This window comes from Nicotiana tomentosiformis, unplaced genomic scaffold (assembly GCF_000390325.3).
Source record: "Nicotiana tomentosiformis unplaced genomic scaffold, ASM39032v3 Un00003, whole genome shotgun sequence".
In the NCBI taxonomy this organism is placed as follows: Eukaryota; Viridiplantae; Streptophyta; class Magnoliopsida; order Solanales; family Solanaceae; genus Nicotiana; species Nicotiana tomentosiformis.
In genome coordinates, this window is record NW_027174562.1 from 1,405,117 (window position 1) to 1,414,400 (window position 9,284).

At 37.1% G+C, this 9,284-nt stretch overlaps 1 long non-coding RNA gene across 2 annotated transcripts; it reads left to right on the top strand.

Annotated features, from left to right (window-relative positions):
- The first annotated feature begins 670 nt into the window (after positions 1 to 670).
- On the top strand, positions 671 to 3,906 carry LOC138903790 (uncharacterized). 2 transcript variants are annotated; one of them, XR_011413169.1, is made up of 3 exons: positions 671 to 1,961; positions 2,307 to 2,393; positions 3,663 to 3,906. It is a non-coding gene; the product is annotated as an uncharacterized lncRNA (long non-coding RNA). The 2 variants fall into 2 exon arrangements; XR_011413168.1 differs by having other exon boundaries at positions 671 to 2,393.
- Positions 3,907 to 9,284: the final 5,378 nt, after the last annotated feature.

Here is a 9,284-nt window from a genome sequence, read left to right on the forward strand (position 1 = left end):
ATCTCCGGTCAAAGAGGAGCTGTTGTTGACAGTCAATTTTGACCCTCCATATTTTAAAAATAAATTTTGCAGGCTTCCCAGTCAAAAAATAATAAAAATATAGTTTTTGCACATTATTTAGCTTTAATATATTTTATTGATAATTATTCCTATTTTTATAAAATATGGGAATTTCTATCATTTTATTGCAATTTTTTAAATACTACCATTTTGTGCATTTTTATAAATTTAAAATAATTTATTGATAATTATCATATTCGTCAAATATTAGGATATTCTATCAATTTATTGTCTTTTCAAAAAATAAAATAATAATTACTATGACATAATTGTAGTAATTATATCTTAAATAAATACTACAAGATCTTTTAATTAAATAATCAATTTCCAGTAATTATAAGGAAGCCGATAGAATTATTCTCAAAATACGGATCAAATACAGTCAGAGCCAATGTCTCGTCAACATCTGACGTGACAACACACGTGATGTGACAAGACATCACGATGTGACAAGTCACTTAATGTGACCTTCATGTGACTCCGATGTGACATGACATTCTTCACCTTTTGACCACATGTTTTTTTTTCAATTTATATTTATTCTTTACTTAAATTATGTCCACATATCTTTACACATATACATATATATATATATACTACACAAGCCCATCCCACTTAGAGACCATCAGATCTTTATAACACAAAATCCTAATAACACCCCTCACTTCTCAATTATCAACCGCCCCACTCATATCTCCCTCTCCAAAATTATCTCATCTCTCATTCTCCAAAAAGAGAGAAGCCATCTCCCTCAAAGGGGTCTTCTCCCATCTCTCTCTTATCTCCAAAAAGTGAACAGTCGCACTTCCCCCAAAGGGGTCTTCTCTCATCTCTCTCTTTGTTGAGAGGAACCTGCCGGTCGCTTCATGTAACGACCCGACTGGTCATTTTGCGCATTTACACTTAGCTTGGTAATTTGAGGGCATGAATAGCTCCGTATGATGTATTATGACTTTCGAAATTGACTTTTGTGAATTTGACCTCGGAACAGAGTTTTGATGATTCTGTTAGGTAAGGATGTTGATTTTGGACTCGGCCGTATGCTCGGATTTGTATTTGGATATTTCTAGAAAGATTCGGCACTAATTGGCGAAAAATTGAAATTCGAAGGTTTGGAAAAGTTCATAAGTTTGACCGGAAGTTGACTTTGACGATATCGGGTTCAGATTATGGATTCAGAAATTTGAATAGTTTCGTTATGTCATTTGGGACTCTTGTGCAAAGTTTGGGTTCATTCCGGGTTGATTTGATATGTTTCGACGCGAGTTTTGGAAGTTGAATGTTAAAAGTTCATTCTAGTTCGAATTGAGGTGCGATTCGTCATTTTAATGTTATTATGTGTGATTTGAGGCCTCGAGTAGGTCCGTAGTATGTTATAGGATTTGTTGGTATATTCGAACGGGGTCCCGAGGGGCTCAGGTGAATTTCGGACGAGGTTCTGACCATTTTGTCGCATGTTGCATTTGGCTATGGCTGTTGGTTCTGGTGTGGCTGCATCTGCGGACAATTGGTTGCAGAAGCGATGTCGCAGATGAGGGGTCTTCTTCGCAGAAGAGAGGTGAGACCTGGGCAAGCAAGATCGCAGAAGCGGAAAGCCCGCAGAAGCAATGATCTTGGGCGCAAAAGCGAGCTTGCCCAGAAGTGCGTTTAGATTCGCACCTGCTGTTGCACAGAAGCGGATGGAGATCCGCAGGTGCGTGGGGTCCGCTGGCTGATGGAGTCCGCAGAAGCAGAGCTTGTGTCGCAGAAGCGACACCGCAGAAGAGGCTCATGTGTCCGCAAAAGCGGAAATGGCTGGGCGGAAGCCTTTAAATCGAGGGTTTGGTCATTTTGTTCATATTTGGAGCTATAGACCTCGGATTGAGGCAATTCTTGAAGAAATATTTACCATGTGACTTGGGGTAAACATTCTTGACTCACTTGTGATTATATTTTGTGATTTTGTCTTCGTTTTTTGGTAATTGGGTTATGAATTTTAAAGAGTAATCGAGGGTTTCAGCCTAAGGTTTCATAGAGTGAGTTTTTGAATTTTGAATATCGATTCGGAGTCGGATTTGGGTGAAACTAGTATGGTTGGACTCGTAATTGAATGGGTTGTTGGATTCTATGAGTTTTGTCAGGTTCCGAGGTGCCGGCTTAGGTTTGATTTTTTGTTGATTTTGGGCTTTTGAGTATAGATTCGACCTCTATCAATTGGAATTGTTTCCTTAGACTTTATTTGATGTATTTGAGTTGTTTTTGGCTAGTTTCGAGCCGTTCGGAGATTAGTACACATGGGATGGCATTTTTGGAGCATCGCTTGGCTTGCTCGGTATTGGACTTAGCTTGTCGAGGTAAGTAACACTTCTAAACTTGGTGCCGAGGGTATGAACCTCTGAATATACGTGATATGTGTTTGGTGTTGAGGTGACGCACATACTAGTTAACGGGAGTGTGGGCATGTAACGTGTGAATTATGACTCGGTTATTTCTGTGGTACTGTGTAGTTACCTAATCTTATTTGTATCTATGAAATCTCTACGGGCTAGAGTAATTGAGCTGGGATCCATGTTAGAAACCATGTGTAGGCTATATGCTTATCCTGTTGGGACCCACTGAGATCATTTCTGTTGTTGAGTTATTTGCTTACATTGCAATTACATACTCAGTCATACACATTCATTTGCATATTATATCTCAGTTACTATTACCATTCATTAATACATCACATCATCATTTTGGGCTAATTTTCATGGCATTGTAAGGCCGAGAGACTGGAGAGATTGATGACTGAATGAGGCCGAGGACCTGATGGTGAGGATGTTTATGGGATCGAGTTGCACGCCAAAGTGGGTATTATTGATTTATGATGGGATCGGGCTGCACGTCGCATAAGGTGTTATTGATTTATGATGGAATCGGGATGCACGCCGCAACGTGTTTTATTGATTTATGTCATGATTGGCTTTTTATAGCGCTTGGGATGAATGAGCTCCTCCGGAGTCTGTACACACCCCCAATGAGCGTTGGTACCTACTGAGTGCGAGTGCCGAGCAATTGGGAGGATTGAGTGATTGTGAGGACTGAGTGACTGGGAGGACTGAGTGAATTGATACTCTGAGAGTTTGCATATAGTTTTATCACTGAGTTGCATTGCATTCGACATGCACACCTGATATACAAGCATAGGATGCATTTTCCTCATGCGATACGACATTATGTCATTCATGACTTCACATACACATTTACATATAGGCATAGAGATGTACTTTCCTCATGCCATTTGAAAATGAAATATTTACTTGTTGAATGTTTTGGGAAAAATTATAGTTTTACAAACGTACTCATATTTTTGTGATTTCAGTAAAAGCTTTGGATTTTCATTGATATACTTGAAAAGCATGCTTATTTTTTTTGGAGTTGTGAATGAGCTGAGCACTATATCTCTGAGTTACTTCTGTAATCACTTTTATTATGTTGTTATGAACTGTTGTTGGCTATTGGTGTTGGACTCTGACCTTTGTCCCAGCTCATCACTACTTTCAACCAAAGGTTAGGTTTGTTACTTATTGAGTACATGAGGTCGGTTGTACTCATACTACACTTCTGCACCTTACGTGCAGATTTTGGATGCTGATGTTGCTGTGCACGACGAGAGCTGGATTTGAAGATGTACTTGTGTTCCGGTTATAGCTGCCTCTTGATCTTGGTAGCTTTTAAAATTTATTCTGTTCATGTATATTTCAAACAGATGATGTACTTTATTTCATACCGGCTTTATAAATTCTAAATCTTAGAAGCTCATGATTTGTACTACCAGTCCTTGGGAAATTTTTGTATAAAAGCGGTGCATTATCATTTCTTATCTTAATAAATCTCATTAAATTGGATAGTTGTTAATTGGCTTGCTTGACGGGATGGGTTAGGTGCCATCACGACTAGGTAGATTATGGGTCGTGACACTTCAATTCCGGCGAGAGAGCTTCAACCGCCAGCCCAACTTCCATCGGCTCTCTATCCCTGTGTTATTACAAGTCGCCACCGCCGGAGGTGGTGACCAGCCAGGCGGTGCCTCCACTGCTGTTCGTTATCCCCCCACGTTACCATTGTTGCCTCGTTCCTCATCTTTTTTTTCTATTTTGCTTATTTATATGTTGTTATGTAAAAATCTAGACCTAAAAAATGGTTTGCTTGCTATTTGAATCTTGGCAGATCCGGCAGGGAAATCTTTCCGGCCTCCATTGCATTTTGTTTGTTGACCAGCGGCACTTGTTTGAGACTCTATCTCTGTCTCCATTTTTGTGTGGTTGATTGATGTTGGTGCAATTTTGGTTAAGGCCTTCGGCCACTGCTTGTTTGGCTTACCAGTTTGAGCCATTTTTTGTTCAGTGGCGATTCTTTGTTTGGGATAAATTGGGCCATAGCTCCTGATCTTGGATGGTCGTGTCCCTGAAAGCTTGGGAATGTGTTGTTATAATTGTTAAAGTTTGGTTCCATCCGTTTGCCGTACATCTGCTGGAAATTATTGATTGATGTCGGTTTTGGTATATTGGGTATTGCTAATTTTCAGAACTGATGTTATGCTGGTTAAATGCCGCTGACTTTGACAGTGTAAGAGTAAAGGCCGATGAGAAAATAACATCCAAGTTATTGAGGTCACAGCGCCCCGAATAACCCTCGGACAGGGCCCTAAATAAAGAGGCGATGATAATAAATATCGGGAAAGAAAAAGACGAGAAAACGAACCAACAACCTATGAGAGGCGACACGGTTGGCCACCCGAGTTGCTATCAAGGTAGTTCCTGTTCTTATGTCTAGATGGATATCGGATATTACATATATCTGAGCCTCCAATATTATTTTTAAATTATTTTTCAAAATTATATTCCAAAAATAATTTCCCAATAAACATTTTCAAACTATTTTCAAACAATCTTTCAAAAAACAAAAATATTTTTAAAATTCTTTTCAAGAACAATTTTCCAAAAAATATTTATAAGCAAAAGCCATTTCAAAAACACGTCATTTTATTAGTTTTCCTTTTACGTTACATTATTTCGCTAACAATTTCATTAACTTATCTTGCGAGGTACTTTTTCCGAAACGTTTTGGAATGATGACGCTCGGAGACGAAGACGAAGACGAACCCTGTCAAATTCCCCGCTTCGTACTTCCCGTTCTTGGATGTACAAAATGCAAGTATAGTGAAATCGTAGATAGATATCGTATTTGTTAGTTTACTTGATATTTGCATATTTGCCAAAACTTAGGATGAGCCGCATCTAGTTAATAATCCGGTTAACTTGCAATATTGTGCATTATATAATTTGTTAAGTTTATATATACATATTTAGGATGTCAAATATATTTTTACTTAGTTGATTAATTAGGACTGACATGCACATAATCGGTTAGGTTGGTTGCATATACTTAAGATAACAACATGCCATCTCCTTCCATAAACATAAACAATAAATCATTTTCTTAGAGTTTTGCTAGCATGCTTTCCTATCCTCTTTGTATGTGAGTGATTCTTCAATTAATGTGCTTCGAATAGACATAATTTGTAAAGACATTATAATTGAATTGTTGTGCTTTTCTTTGAGAGACTTGGGCCTTGTAGTCATTTGGGCTTGGCTCACATAATTTGTGTTTCAATACCATGACTCGAGAGATGGTCTTTAGTTACTCATTGAATGATAACTCATTATTTAGCGTGAATAATTCTATGTAGTGATGGAATAATTTTCTATGTTATAAACATTTTGATACATTTTTTCCTATACCATACTCATTCTATTCATCAAATTAATTCTTTTAGTTTATCCATTATCTACTAAGATTATTTAAAGATTATTCTTTTCCACTCTTACCAATCATTTAGAGTAAATTTCTATTTCTAGCTTTTCACTTAAATAGTTAATCTTTGCACACAAATCAAAATCTTCCAAAGTGTATCCTTTAATTGATATTCTTTTAGTTAATTTATAAACATTCCACATGTCACTACATAATATCTTATATTTTCATTCCTTTAATACTTACTCATTCATGCTACTATTTTCACACTTTGTTTCTTTCTCATATACAAATAATCATTCTTTTCTTTTCACTTTACTCCTTAATGCATGATCTCTCATACTTTAATCACTCATTCAAAGTTTTTGTTTTCAAATCATAGGTAGATTCTTTTAATTTTATTCTTGTGAAATTCAAATCTTTGTTTAAATACTTTGAGCCAACATGTATTCTTTAAGCACCATTATTTTATATTATTCAACTCACACTACGATATGATTCTTTAATATATTTTTAATACTTTTCATACTCAAATTCTTGTTTCATACTTTGTTACATATTTAATCATTCTTTGTCTAAATTAATTTTCACACAGTCTATTTTTCATAACATAACTCTTTGTACACTTCATATATTCTATACGATTTGATATACCTTAATCATTTCGTTTTTCAAAACACAAAGTCAATAACATACTTTATTTGCACGTGATCTATTATGTATTTAATTATTCATTTGGGTACATAATAATCACCCTCTTATTTGAATCCTTAGTGAATAGTATTGAGTATTTACTTGAACCTCCCCTCTTATTTGATCGAGTCCACAGGAACCATATTTTGTGGATCTTGAGGGATGCCTAACACCTTCCCCTCGAGATAACTTGAACTCTTACACATAATCTCAACGGTTTCGTAGGCCATAGTCGAAATGTACATTATATAGTGTAATATATGTGTCCTAGTATACCTTAAACATTAGGTGGCAACTCTAAACTTTAACTAACCGTGTAGAGTACTATAGGTTGTACATTATTTTGACTTGTGCAAAAATGGGTGCAACACTAGGTATATCAGACATTTTGAAATCTTTGAGAGGATTGGGGAGGTGGCCTACAAGCTTGCATTCCCACCTAGCTTATTTGTGGTTCATCCGGTGTTCCTTGTTTCTATGCTCCTAAAGTATTATTGTGATCGTCTCATGTTTAGACTTCAGATCAGTCCAATTAGACAATGATTTGACATATATTGAGGAGTCGGTGGCTATCTTGGACAGATAGGTCCGGAAGTTGGGATCAAAGAATATGGCTTAAATAAAGGTTCAGTGGAGGGGTCATCCGGTAGAGGAGGTGACCTGGGAGACCGAGCACGACATGCGAAGTCGTTATCCTCATCTATTCATCACTTCATGTATGTCCTTATCCACATTCGAGGATGAACGTTAGTTTTGAGAGGGGGAAAATGTAACGACCCGACTGGTCATTTTGTGTAATTACACCTCGTTACCCCTTTTAATGCTTCACACATGTTTGCTTATGATTTTATGACTTACAAGGTTAATTAATTTCGTTCTAGGAAGCTTTCCAGTTGATTCAGACCCTTTGATTCATGACTTAGAAGCCTAAGTTAGAAATATTGACCAAACTTTGACTTTTGTGAAAATGACCCCGGAACGGTGTTTTGATGGTTCTGATAGCTTCGTATCGTGATTCCGGACTTGGGCATATGCCCAGAATAGATTTCCAAACTCCGTCGGTTGATTTGTGTTATTTTGCACAAGTGAATGGGTGTTTAGATTTTGTGAGTTTGATAAGATTCCAAGGTGCGATCTCGGGGTTGACTTTTTGATTTTGATAAAGATCGAATCTTTATTGTTTGAAGTTGTTTTCTACAACATTATTTGATGATATTAAGTTGTTTGTGACTAGATTCGAATTGTTCGGAGGCTGATTCGCATGGGAAGGGATATTTGGACTATTGACTCGCGTGTTTCGAGGTAAGTATCATATCTAATCTTGGATTTGAGGGTAATTAACACTGGGAACTATGTTACATGAGTCATATTGAGGTGACGCACATTTTAGGTGGCGGAAATGGGTGCGTGCACTGATGTGTTCGTGATTAGGGGTGGTTTTAGACTATTATGAGATTTGTTTTGCTATCGTGCCTTTTTATATCCGTGTCTTCTCAACTTGTAAGGTTATTTGAGCCATGAGTAATGTTAGAAATCACGTCTAGGCTATCTGCTATTTATTTGAAACATGATTGGGCTTGTTCTTGCTGTTTATTATCTATTTTGCTAAATTGCACTCATAATCTCTGTCACGATGCTATGTCTGTGTATGATATCTTTGTCTCAGTACTTTCTTATTTGATTCTTCACATGTTGTTGGTGCCTCATATGTGTAACACTGTTTAACTGAGTTTTGTGAGATGTGATTATCTGAGACTTGATCAGTTAATGACTGAGCTTAGGCCATGGAGCCGATTTGGTATTGATTTTGAGGTGACGCGTACGTGATGCTCACATTCGGCTAAGTGTTATTGTTTTGGTGTGATGCATGCAGTAGGCGCTATTATTTGGGCTATGTGATTATAATTAGCACTTGGGCAGGATCCGCCTCTCAAGAGTCTGACATGCTAGTAGTGGGCACAGGCATATTGTGTTTATATACCTGCTTGATGATGGGCAGTTATGCCAGCATCCGTACAATGCTATGTGATTATTCTTGATGGGTCCATAGTGATATTGTTGAGTTGACATGTATATTTGACATGTACTTTCCTCATGCTAGCTAGTAAATTAAATTTATTATATGTGTTGGACTTTAACGGTTATATATGGAAAGTATGCTTAAATTCCTATTATGTGAATGAGCTGAACATGATATTATTGAGCTACATGTATACACTATGATTCCTTTTTATCATGAGTTGTTATTAGTTATTAATATTGGTATCTGAATGTTTATTCTTAGCTCGTCACTACTTTCAGATCAAGGTTAGTTTTGTTACTTATTGCATAGGGTTGGATGTACTCATACTAGACTCTGCACTTCGTGTGCAGATCCAGGTACTTCCGGACAAGGTGATCTCTAAAGTTCTTGTAACAACATGATTAGTCATTTTGAGTATTGTAGCCATGTTCCCCTATTTATTATCTTTTCTTTTTTCATTTTTGGTTAGGTTACTTGACGGGGTGGTTGATTTGGTTCCGAGTGAGTTTCGGAATGAATTGGGACACTTAGTCCCAAAGTTGGAAGCTTAATTTGAAAGAGTTGACCGGAGATTAACTTTTGTATTAACGACCCCAGAACAATGTTTTGATGGTTCCGATAGCTTCGTATAGTGATTTTGGACTTAAGCATATGTCCGGATGTGAATGTGGAGGCCAGTAGGTGTTCTGACTTGAATTGACGAAAGTTAGAAAGTTGACGGTTTGGAAAG